General features: G+C 51.0%; 1 protein-coding gene across 3 annotated transcripts in view; it reads left to right on the top strand.

The window, feature by feature from the left end:
* The first annotated feature begins 1,369 nt into the window (after positions 1–1,369).
* FAM167A (family with sequence similarity 167 member A) overlaps positions 1,370–12,881 on the top strand; it is a 33,604-nt gene continuing 22,092 nt past the window's right edge. For all 3 annotated transcript variants that reach the window (XM_005290668.4, XM_008171868.4, XM_065587473.1), the window contains exon 1: positions 1,370–1,672. The gene's annotated coding sequence lies outside the window, so the exon portion shown is untranslated. The remainder of the gene's footprint in view (positions 1,673–12,881) is intronic.

The raw sequence follows: 12,881 nt of genomic DNA, 5'->3' as shown, positions 1-12,881 counted from the left end.
GCTCACGCTGAGAAACTCGTCTCTCTCCCCAACAGAAGTTGGTCCGATAAAAGATTTGACCTCACCCGCCTGGTCTCTCTAATATCCTGGGACCAACATGGCTACCACGACACTGCATACCACAGTGTGTTTTAAAGTCAGACGCAAAACACTTGGATACTAAGGCAAAAAGTGCTTTACAAGTGTAGGTAAATACAGAGCCTCAGTCTCCAAAGAATTAAACTTTAACATTGCTAGAAAGGGATTAAATTCAGCCTGACACCTGGCAGCCACTGCTCGTTACTCACTTAAGCACAGTGTTTAAATCCATCCCAAGGCATAGGGCTTTGGTGAATCCGGGCTGAGATCGCTCCTGGCCATCCAGGTTCTCTTTCAGTCTCTGAGGCTATGGCTACACTTAAAACACTCCGGCGGCAGGGCTGTGGCTGCACTGCTGTAGCACTTCAGTGTAGACGCTCTCTACAGTGACGGGGGGGGGGGGTTCTCCCATCAGCATCGTTAATCCACCTCCCTGAGAGGTGGTAAGAGTTCTTCCAGCAACCTATCACTGTCTACACAAGGGTCGCCATAGCGATGTCTCCCAGGGGGGTGGATTTTTCACATCCTGGAAAGATGTAGCTGTGCCAATGTAAACTCCCATTGTGGACCAGCCCTGAGATTTGAAACCATCTTAGCACCTTTCCAGTAAGAAATATTTAAATAAAAGGGGGGGAGGGTTGTTGCTAGAAAAGCACATAACATTGTTTCACTGGCTAGTGTAGACAGGGCCAGACAGTGTCATAAGTCTGATAACAGAAACATGTTTTCACCCACGTGCCTCTCTACCTCCCTACCTAGTCGTTGAGAGCTCATCCCTACCCTGGAAGTGCTCAGTAGCTCTCAGGATCTGTATCTGAACAAAGGGCTTTCTAAGCTCCTCCCACAGGCCCCCACGACGGCTCTGTGGCCGCTGTGCAAGCAGCCTGGTCTGGGAACCAATAAGCAAAAGCAAAATATTCAAACCACAGAATATCCACCCACAGAATATCCTGGGGCGGCTCAGGAATTGCTTCATGCCAGGGAGTCTTCATACAAGAGCCATTGGCACATTTTGAAATACCCTGGACGCCTGTTGTTTTTTATTACATCTCAGGCATCTGGTTTATTACATCTGGTTTATTACATCTCGGCTTGCCATCCTCAATAACGAGGGTAAGTGCCATCAACCCAGATGCTTTGTCAGCTACACTGACCTCACTTCTCATGCACCCAGCCCTCCTTTGCTCCTTACCCAAGCGAGCTGAACCTGGGGATGTTTAGGACCCAGCTCAGCTGCTGCTCCCTTTCAGGTCTCTTCAGGGTTATTACTTGGTGGGAGGTAGGGTCCAGGGCTCAGTGGTGTGAATGAGAGGGAGACAGAAAATCTGGACTGAAAAGCTCCAACTGGAATAGCTCGCCTGTATCCAGGCAACAGGCCTGACGCAACCACCGAAAAAAAATCCCTTAAAACACACACACACACACACACACATAGACACAGAGATTTCAGCAGCAAGCCAGAGACAAGAGCGAGACAGAAACCTGATGGCACCACTGACCGAGCTTTGCAAACCCCGAGTTGCAAACCAGAGGCAGAAGGAGCGACAGAGCAAAAAAATATGTCTCTGGCATAGTAATTGTCACTCAGCCCCCGGTAAGTTCGATTCCTTTATTTACTTCCTAACGTGGGTTGTAGTAAACCGTAGTTTCACCCAGACGATGGAGAGAAGCGCTAAAGAAAAGATGCACTAGCAGGAGGATTGACTAGATGGCTTAACAGGTCTTTTTTGTCCCTGGTAATATGGACAATGGTCAGATACTGGTATCTGAGCCTGGGAACTGGGTGGAGGTAGAGTGGAGAGCCCATTGGTAGGAGCTGTCCATGCTAACCCCAGCATAGTTCAGGAAAGGGCATTATCCCATGTGCTCATGTGCTCCAGAGGGGCATCTTACGTCCCCCCCGGAATGCACACTTTTTATGGCTTGCCAAAATCCATTCAGGGACTACACCCTGGGCAGTGCGGTTGATTTGAATGGGCTTGTGGCAGGGTATAGATCAGAGCAGAATTTGGCCTTGAGTGGCTGCTGCATCCCCCCCAAAAAACCCATCAAGGACATTCAGTTAGACTCCCAGCTAGCCGGTACGGGAACAGATTCCCTTCTCGGTTACATGGCTGTAAATGGGATGTGGGTGGGGGGTAACTTGGCCAAAGTCAATAGAAAATCCCTAGATTGACACGGGTGGAACTGAGCAGAGTCTGGCCCATGTAAGGGAAAATCATCTGCTGCTCAAGGCCCCGACACAGTGCAAGCGAATGTTGGGGTGCTAGGTGCAGGCAAGATGGGCTGCATTGGGGGATGGTGTTTTCAGGTTTAGCTATTGTCAATCCGTCTTTGAATCAGACACGGTGCTAGATCCTCAACTGGAGCAAATCACCTCCACCAGAACTCTACCGATCGATATCAGCTGAGGAGATGGCCCATACAGTCTATTCTAACATTGGGGAAAAATCCAGAACTCCTCCAAAGCCTTTTACACTGGCTTTGGGTTTCTTTAATCATAGCACAGCAGAACACCGCCAGTCCACGCACCGTATAATTGACACACACGTGAATTACTGTGGGGATCTCTCCCTACGTCTCAGTAAAGATTCCTGAGCAGCCAGCTCTCTTATTATTAAGACGTCTCTGCCCTTATGAAATATACAACAGCATATTTGCTGTGATTACAACATTATTAACATGAATACAACTAAACTGCTCCTTTCCGGTAAATAAACCCTGGTCCACCTGGCGATGGATTGATTATCTTTGCTTTGTTTGCTCATGGATTTGCTAATTTACAAAGTTCAGTGCAGCTCCCGGTTGTCAATAGAAATTCGGGAGATTCTGCTGTAAGTAGATTCCAGTGATTTGTTTCTTCAAGTGCCATCGTGTTAAAATGTGGTGGTGGATGGTGTTCGAAGAGTTAACATTTCTCATCTCTCTGCTAAAGCAGGACTGTCTGCGAATGCACATTTAAATGTTACCTCTTGTCCTGTGATCATTATAAATTCATTTTGTAGATGCGTTCTGCTCATCATCACTTGATTTAGTTGGGGATTGGTCCTGCTTTGGGCAGGGGGTTGGACTAGATGACCTCCTGAGGTCCCTTCCAGCCCTGATCTTCTATGATTCTATGATTCTATGATCAAAAACTCTCAGCCACCAGAGTTTTTAAAACATAGCAGAGAAACTGAGTCCAGGAAAAAGGAGCCTGACCCTCTGGTAGTTAGCAGAGCTGGAATCTTTCGGGGGCAGTTAGCTGTCAATTCAGCTTTAAACAATCGTGGATGGATTGACAATGCTGGTGAATGCCTGGTAAAGAAATGAATCAGCCGGGTGTTTGAATGGATCACATACTAAGGCACGGAACTGGATGAGACAGAGAGTATGGAACAATAGCTATGGCAGACAGTGGATACCGACCCCCCTGTACCTGGATTGTTTTAAAAGGAACTTGGAGCCCAATATTGCAAGCTGCAGGGAGCTGCCGTGAGCTGCATCCCTTCCTAAAAACTTCAGTGGATGCGCAGGGTGCTCAGAAGCTCACAGGATCAAGCCCTGAAAGAAGTAAAGAACTTCTGCAAGAAACCCCCCTTCCCTGGCTAAATTCCCTCCTGTATGTAAAGACTAAGGCTAGGTCTACACTACCCACCTGAATCGGGGGGGGGGTAGAAATCGACCTCTCGGGGATCGATTTATCGTGTCTCGTCGGGACACGACAATCAATCCCCGAATCGACGCTCTTATTCCACCAGCGGAGGTGGGAGTAAGCGCCGTCGACGGGGAGCCGCGGAGGTTGATTTTGCCGCCGTCCTCACAGTGGGGTAAGTCGGCTCCGATAGGTTGAATTCAGCTACGTTATTCGCGTAGCTGAATTTGCGTATCTTAAATCGACCCCCCCGCTGTAGTGAAGACCTGCCCTTAACTTGCTCCCCACCGCTCCCAGGGAGAGAGGGATTTTTCATTCACCCCTATAAGGAGTCAGAACGCTTTATGTTTACACAGGCCAACTTTCCTGCCGAAGGATCCCTAAGCGCTGTGTTGCCTCTGTTCACACAGCCCCAGTGGAACGCAGCTGGTTCTGGAGTGAAGGGCAGCAGCCAGTGGAGAGGCAGGGAAGGGCACAAGCCCAGGTGCCCTTGGGACCTTTGGCAACAGGGTGTGTCTGACCTGTGTGCAGCTGGGCACAAGGAGCATGCCCTCCCCCCATTTGTGTCCTCCGGCGAGGCTCACCATTCTTGCCCTTTGTGGATCAGGGGTGCTCCTTCCTGGCACTGCCAGGGCACAAACCATCCGAAAGCGGGCGGGGTGGGGGGAAGCAGTGCAGAGCAGGGCTCACGTCCACACTGCCCCTGTGCATTCAGGCGCTCCAGGATGGATTCACAGCTTCCTAGATTTTAAGGCCAGAAGGGCCCGTTGTGATCATCCTAGTCAGACCTCCTAGAGAATTCTACCCACAATCCCTGCACCAAGCCCCAGTCACATTGCCTTGCCAGGGCATACCTCTGAGAACGCCATCCAATCTCCATGTAACGACCTCAGTGGGCCACGTCCCTGGGCAAGCGGTTCCAATGGCTACTTACTCTCCCTTCTTTGGGGTGGTGGGTCGAGAGCCCTGCCGGGAGCCCCCACTGATGGCACAAGGCTGTGGCGAAGGCCACAACCGAGCCCTTGGGACCAGCATGTTCAAAAGAGCTCGGGGCCAGGCTTTCACCTGCTCTGCACTTACAATGGGGCCAGATTTCCAACAGAGCTCAGCTCCTGTTTAGGCAGGGCCGGATTCGCAAAGTGCCTGGCACCCAGCAGCGCCTGTGTTTTCAGTAGGGATCTGCACCCAACGGGCTGGGCTCCCTTGGCTACACGGCTGCTTATTCTGTTGCCAAATGGGACCTGAGTGCTTCTGAAAATCCAGCCTTTAGGTCCCATCAGGGCAGTTCCAGAACGCTGCTTCTCTTTCCCGTACGGGTCCTGGTCAGACCCTGGCTGGGTTTGTGCATAACAGGAGGTGAGGACCAGTTGCAATTGGCTGAGGATGGGCTCCTACAGTATGCAAAAAGCTGGGAGCTGGTCTCCAAGGAAGAAGTCAGAATTAAACGCTATGGGTGAAATCCAGGGTCCGTTGAAATCAATAGCAAAACTTCAGTGGGGCCAGGATTCCCCCCCCCCCAACTCGGGCTATGCACACCTGGGAAGTGTGGGGAATTATTCGAGGTTGACAAGGGGGGATAGCGTCTTCGCTTGTGAGGATCCTTCCTACCTCTGTGTTTATACAGTGCAGCCCTGATACTGACCACTGAGATTTGAAATTACCCTGGAAAAAGTCCTATAAGATGTAGGGAACAAAACCTTGATTGCTCCCCGCAGAGTGTGAGGCCAGGGGGAACCACGGTTCCTCAGATCAGGATCGGTGAGCCTGGGTGTACTATATGCTCAGAGAGATGCTCGGGAAAATACTAGTTTGTAATCTTCAGCGCCTCTCTGGGCAAACAGCCTTTCCCCTGCAGAAAGAAGAGCAGACACACAAGGAAATTCACAAGGCACTGCTAGGTCAGTGGTACTGAATTCTCTCCGTCGGGGATGACCGGAGGATGCAGTGCTGCTGGCCGGGTGTGTCTGACAGAGCCGGTCCCCTCCCTTTTCCCTGAATCCCTTTTCATCACAGCTTTGCTCTTTTTCTGAAGTCTGGTGAATCGGTTTCATTTCCCCTGCAAACCAGCAAGCGATAGGTTCAGCCGGCCCCCACGGCTCCCCTCTCTGGATCTTCCTGGTCATTATTTGAGAGAGGCAACAAAGGAAAGGACCAGGACGCATTGCCTAATTACAGGTAGCAGAAAGTGAAAAAAGCTCAGCTCTTCCTACTCGCCTCACACAGTCTGGCAACCAGACTTAGGGCCCGATGCAAAACCAGTTGAAATCAACAGGAGTCTTTCCATTGACTTCATTTGCTTGCGACTGGAATGTAAAGGATGCCACGCAATGCGAGCCTAGGGTGGGAATGTTCTCCCCGCAGCAGCCAGGGCTACCGTAGGAAAGAGAATGTGTTTATGAGCTGGGAGGAGTCCAGAGCTGGTGCTGGAACATGGGATTGTGCGATCAGATTTTATTACCGTGAAGAAGGAACAATGGTGGGAACGCTGGTGATAACTCAGCATTAACTATTTCACTGCTGTTCCGGTTAGCGTCAGCAGCCAGCTGATGTGTTTATTTGTCATTGTATTAGTGGTGGCACTTGTGGTATTACAATAGGACCGCTAGGTTCAAATCCTGGTTGGGACCCCATGGCGCTAGGCGCTGTACAAACACATCGTAAGAAAAGGTCCTGAGCTGGAGAGCTGACAGACTAAACAGACAAAGGGCAAGAGGCAAGAAGTATGATCATAGACTTTTGGGGAAACAGTCAGACTTTAAAATCGTGACATTTGGGGGTTCAGAAAAGTGAGTTTAGCTCAGATGTGGGGCCTTGTATACCTCACTCTCTGCCCTGTGGAGTTGCACTCATGGGGGAGCTATGCCTGTCTGCACCTGCGGAGGTGAGGCCCTCTGGGCACTAAGCCAGTACAGGTTCAAGAACGGGTCCCAGTAAAAAACGTAAAATTATCGAAAACATTCCCGAAGTGTTTTTTCTTGAACATATTTGTTCTGTAACAAAACATGTTCAGATCCAGACAGTCTGCTTATGTGTGTGTCTGTAGCCTTGTCTACACTGGCAGTGGCAGTGGTGAGTAGGGTACGTAGAGCTACATGCCACAGTGAAAAGCAGCCTGCGTCCACATTGCGCTGTGTAGCTATGCATGGCGGTGAAAGGCTCTGGTGTGGGGGGGAGACAGTGAGGAAAGGCTCTGGCAGCAGGACATATACCGCTAAAAATAGCAATGTAGACAGAGAAGACGTTGCTTGGGGGTGTAGAGAGCCATGCAGGGTACATACCCTAAGGTTCTGGTGTGTCTATACTCACCTAGGCAGTGCCTCACTGTCTACACTGCTGTTTATACCCATGCTAGGGGGGGCATGCAGTGTCTGGGCTCTACACACCGCCGTAAGTGTAGACACAGCCTGAGAGCGTGTCGAAGGAATACATGATGATAGATAGTGGTCCTACAGTAGAAAGGTTTACTTTGCAGTGACCTGAATAATGCATTCATGGCTTCACTACCCATGAGTAATGCCACCATATGAAACTCAATCCAATCAGTCCTTTAAGCTGTACCGCTGTATGTATTTATGTCATATTCCCTACACACCTACCCCCAGAGGGCCCGATCCAACACATACTGAAGTCAATGGGAAAACTCCCAATGACACTGATGGACTTTGGATCAGGCCCAGAGAGAGACTAGTCTTGAACACAGTTTTTTCCTTCTTGATTCTTGAGACTGAAGGTTGTTCCAGGCTATTGAAGGACATTATGGAAATGGAGATGTGCGGCCGGGACATATGGCAAACGATACAGTAATAGATCAGACATTCACACGCTCTAATGTAATGCCGGGAGAGCAATCCTCCACAGAGACCTGGGGATGGACAGATGACCTAACAGGTCTTTTCAGTCTCTAACTTCCATTATGCAAGGACTGTTATTTATCCACCCGCTCTTTGTCCCACCAATGCTGCGTATGTTTCGGTGCATAAGTGCACCGAGACAGATCCGTGCAACACAATTCCCCAAATGTGCTCCTATTGCTAACCCAAAGCCACCGAATTCTGATTCCCCTTCCTCATGCGGAGTGAAATCTTCCTCCCCGAGCAGCCCCATTCATTGGCCACTTGTGGAGCAAGAGTATCAGCATCCCATCCCTGATTGGAAACCATAGGCCAAAAGGGCGAGCCACCATTGTTCCCAGCATCGGCACCATCTGCACCCTTCCCACCGCACACCTGTGATCCGGTTCCACTAACAACAGGGATATGGATGCAGGGGAAACGCTGCTTGTTAATGGTCACAGGGAGAGTGGAGCCAGCTTCCTGGCCTATTCTAATCTCTATGGCAACGTCTGCGAGCTCCTCGCCACCAGCCCCATAGCAAACTCACTGCAGATTGTACAGTGCAACTAGCCACTGCTTCCCGGTTCCCGTAGGTGCAGGTCAGCTGGTGACAGCAGCAATCAATATCTCTCCTCGCCTTCCCCAAACATACCCAGGAAGTAAGTCAGCCCTAGAGAGAGTGAAGCAATTTCTTCCCCCTCCTTTGGCAGGAGATGAATCCGTATATTGTTCAACGCAAACCTAAAGCTCAGGAGGGATAGAAAACTGCTCCCTTCAGGGCTCAATTCTGCCAGGGGCAGAGCACCCGGAGCTCTGAGCATCTTCAATGAGACTTGAGATGTCGACATTAGAGCTGGCTGGAAAATTTTCTGCCCAGCAGTTTTCCGTTGGAAAAGGTCACGGCCGCTTTGACGGAACCGAATTTTTTTCACGAGTTTCTATGACATTTCATTTTGAAAAAGAAAAAAAATGGAGGGGAAAAAAAGTTCTGAAAATGCCTAAATGTCCCACTTTGACATTTGCAGACTGAAAAGTTGGGATGTCTCCCATCAAAACAACCTTTTGTTTAGAAATTGACTTTAATTTATATCAAAAAATTAGAAAAGAAAAGAAACATTTTGAATGTATGGAAATAAAAGGTTTGATTGACCCAACGTGAATTTTTGTTCAGAATGTTGTTTCATGAACATAACTGACATTTTGGCTGTTTGTCCCAATTAGGGACACATTTATTTATTTATTTTTGATTTCTCAATTTTTTTTTTTTACCAGACAGAAAATCTGTTTTCCAGCCACCTCTGCTCGACACCTCGCAAGAGGCTGTAACAAAGGAACGGTTCTGCCCCCAGATGCTCATAATCTTCCACTTGGACTTGTCTTATACTTAGATTGTAAATTCTTGGAATCAGGGATCATCGCTTTGTTCTGTGTTTGTACAGCACCAAGCACAGTAGGGTCCTGCTCCATGACTGGTGCCCCCTTATCATCATGAGTACTCAGAAACATGCCGCATCTAGCCATTGAGAGCCTATCCTGCAGCCCTTACTCACATGAGTAGTCTCATTGACATCAATGGGAAGGTGCTTCTCATGTAAGGAGAGAAGGGCTGCACTCAGTGATCCTGGTAAAGAATCGCCTTGTGGTTAAAGCAAAGCACTAAAACCCAGGAGATCTGGGCTCAGTTTCCCAGCTCTCCCTGTGTGAGCTTAGCCAAGTCACTCGCTCTCAGTTCCTCATCTGCAAACTGGGACTGATAATCAGTCCTTTGTCTGTCTTCTGATTTAGATTCTGGGCTCTTCAGGGCTGGGATTGTCTGCACATATCTAGCGTGATGGGGAGCTAATCTCATTTCATGCCTCTAGGTGCTACTACAATGCACATAATTAACATTGCTGGTGTGTCTAATTACCCCACCTTCCTGAATGCTGCCGTAGAGAAGCACACCCACACCCCATTTTCCAGATCTTTCTGCTGTAATTGGAAGCGCCTCTGCCTAACCTCCTTATCTGTACAATTAAAGTCAATACACCGACAAGAACCAGCAAGATATTTACATAACAGCCATAAATAACTGCACCCTGTTCTATTGGTCACCCTCGCCCTGCCTCCTCATCTACCCCCTGCATCCTATGGCAGGGATCATGTCTTTGCTTCCCTGTCTGTATGGTGCTCTTTGGGCACAGTGTGAACCTGCAGAGGGCAGGGAATTAGCAGGCACAGACGTGCCCAGCTGGCTCCTCTACTGATCGTATGTGTATAACGCTGACACCCCTGGTTGGAGTTGTCGGCAGCAGGGATCAAAACCAGGACCTCTGGATTTTAATGCATGAGCTTCTACTGTCTCAACTAACTTGGCCAAAGCTGTATCAGGCTCATCAACGGCTAGTTGGCCTGGTTATCACTAGAGGGGGACAGAGAACCACACCGAGCAGGCACGGCTTACCCATGGAAAGGCGGGAATTCAGCATACACAGAACAGGGTGAAGGGGGGACAGGCATAGGCGCCGACTCCGTGGGTGCTCCGCGGCTGGAGCACCCAGGGGGAAAAATTAGTGGGTGCTCTGCACCCACCGACAGCCAAGCTCCCACCTCCTCGCCTCCTTCTCCCCCCCAGCCTTCCCCGAGCGTGCTGCATCCCCGCTCCTCACCCTCCCTCCCAGCGCATCCCACCACCTAACAGCTGTTTGGCGGCACTTAGGACTTTCCAGGAGGGAGGTGGAGGAGCGGGACCTGGCACGCTCAGGGGAGGAGGTGGAGAAGAGGCGGGGCAGGGGCGGGGACTTAGAGGAAGAGGGTGGAATGGGGCAGGAAGGGGGCGAGGACTTTGGGGGAAGGGGGTGGAATGGGGGCAGAGTGAGGGCGGAGCAGGGGTGGGGCCAGGGGCGGGGTGTGGGTCCCATCTAGTAGCAGCCCCTCCATTACATGGGTGTCCCTTGCTACTGGCCATGAGAGCTGTTCGCATGGAACTCCCATGGGTTTGGGGCCAGAAGTGCTGGGCACCCTCCACTCCCATTGGCTTCAGTGGGCAGGCAGGACTCTCAGCACCATTGCAATGTTTCGTTCCTCCATTTGAGAGGCCCAGGTTCCCCATTCATTGTAAGCCCTGCAGCAGAGATGAAAGTCCATTAGACGGACATCCACTTGCAGTCCCTTCTAACCCTAGGATTCTATCATTCTATGCCTGTTCCCTGACATTTTTTTGCCCGGTGCTTTCGTGGAGAGAACAGATACTTCCTCATGAACCCAAAGGCCTGGCTGGATCATGGCCAGAGGAGACGTAAGTTCTGGTTGGATCATCATTGCTGCTTGGTGAGCAATGCCTCCCAACTCTGTAACCACAGTTGCTAAACTGCGAGTCTATCCAAAACAAACAGCAGCTCCAGTCTGGATAGATCTACAGGCCCCAGCCTTTGCATGCTGCCCGGCTGTTCTGCCTTTATGGATGTGGTGCAGTGGTTTGAGCCGTGGGCCACAAAGCAGGGCTCTTTTCTTTATCCTGACTGGCTGCCTCTCTGTTCTCACATACCCCATCTGTGAAGGAGGGGATGCTGGTAGGTTTAATTGGCCGCTCTGATGCGATAGTGACGAGTGCCATGGAAATGCTGATGAATTAATTAGCTAGGGCTGAACCTTGCGGTGTCCAGCGCTGGTGGAGATGGCCCCCAAACAGCTGAAAAGCGGCAGGTCCACTGTGAGGCCGGGGGAGGGAAATAGTAGCAAAGCAGGCTCTGTGCCCCCATCTGCACGATGATGAAGATGTCTGGGACAGGCCTCCAGAGCTTCCCAGGGAGAGAGGATCTGAGATGGGACAGGGGCCTGGGTCTCTGTGCTGTATGGATCCACTGGGCCAAAAACCTGCACTGGAGCAGGGTGGGGGCTGGGCATAGGCATTTGAGGAGCTCACATGCGAGTGCTGGAAGCAACCTAGAAGTGGGGGGGGCCACCGGTGCCTGGACCATGGCCCTGTCCCCAAGGCTCTGCCCTGTGTCTTCCCCTGAGGCCGCCCTTGCTCCGCCTCTTCCCTCCCCCTCCCCGAGGCCCTGCCCACCACTCGCTCCTCTCCGCCTCCTCCCACAAAGTCTCTGCTGCTCACCCTCCGCTCGCTCTTCTCTGCCCCTCCCCTGAGGCCCCGCCCCTCTCACTGCTCACTCCTCTCCGCCTCTTCCTCCAAGGCCCCGCCCACCCACTGCTCACTCCTCTCCACCCACTGCCTTCCCGGAACAGTGGGAGCCACCAGGGGGCCACCGCCATGACCCATCGCTTTTTCTTGCCTTAGGCGAGCAATGGTGGGAGGGGAAGAGAGGAGCGAGCGGCAGTCAGGGGGAGGCCTCAGGGGAAGAGGCGGAGCAGGGGCAGGAGGAGGCGGCGCAAGGGCAGGGCCTTAGAGGAAGAGGTGGAGTCGGGGGCCGGGCAGAGTGTGGGCTCCCCCCACTTGTATGGAGCTTTGCTTCCGGCTGCCTCCAGAGAGGTGTCCCACGCCGCATCCGCGGCATTTCCCCTCTGCATGGCCGGCCTTTTTGGGGGAGGCTTAGTCTCCCCTGGTCTCTTATACGCGCCACCCTTGAGCCTGGTTAATATTGCAACTCATGCTGTTGACTGTATTAGTGGCCACAGCATGATTGCCCAGGTAACCTGGCCAGTGGCAGTTAAAATTTCCATCCTCGATGGTCCTCATGTGGAAGAAGGACCATTAAGCTTGTAAGTTCTTCAGGGTAGGGAGCTTCTTTTTGTTCTGTGTTTGTCCTGCACCTAGCACAATGGGATCCTGGTCCATGATCGAGGCTCCTAGACGCCACCAGACCAAATCATAATAATCATTCAGATAGACTTTGCTTTGCTCACCAGGATCCAGCCTGGAAGTCTGGTTTACACACAGACTTGCACCAGTTTAACTTAGTCGTGTTCTGAAAACCTACTTGGTTACTTTGGTGGCAAATCTGCAGGAGGGAGAGAGGGGGAGGGGAGTCACTTATTTTGGATTAAAAGTAGCAAAAATTGATTTAAAACAATTGACTGTAGCCTCTTTGATTCTGAAACCAGAGTGTTCCCGCCTAGCCTCACGCTGAAATCAGTTTACATTCACATCTTTTGCTATTTGTGCATAGATCACCCCTATTTTTTATTGCTAATGATCTCAGGCTGTTCTGTAGCACATTGCCGCAGAGTTCAGTATCACTTACCCCTATTTTAAAGAGGGGCGAACTGAGGTGAAGTGCCTTGCTCAAGGTCGGGAACAGACGACTGATCTCCTGGGTGCCAGTCCAGTGCACGCTCCACAAGGCTACCTGGAGAGCTCGTCAGTAAAGGTGCTATGTAAGTCCTTTCTTTGGGCCAGG

Source organism: Chrysemys picta, chromosome 3, assembly GCF_011386835.1.
Source record: "Chrysemys picta bellii isolate R12L10 chromosome 3, ASM1138683v2, whole genome shotgun sequence".
NCBI lineage: Eukaryota > Metazoa > Chordata > Testudines > Emydidae > Chrysemys > Chrysemys picta.
The sequence above is the reverse complement of the archived record's forward strand: the minus strand, read 5'-3'. Positions and strand labels throughout refer to the sequence as shown.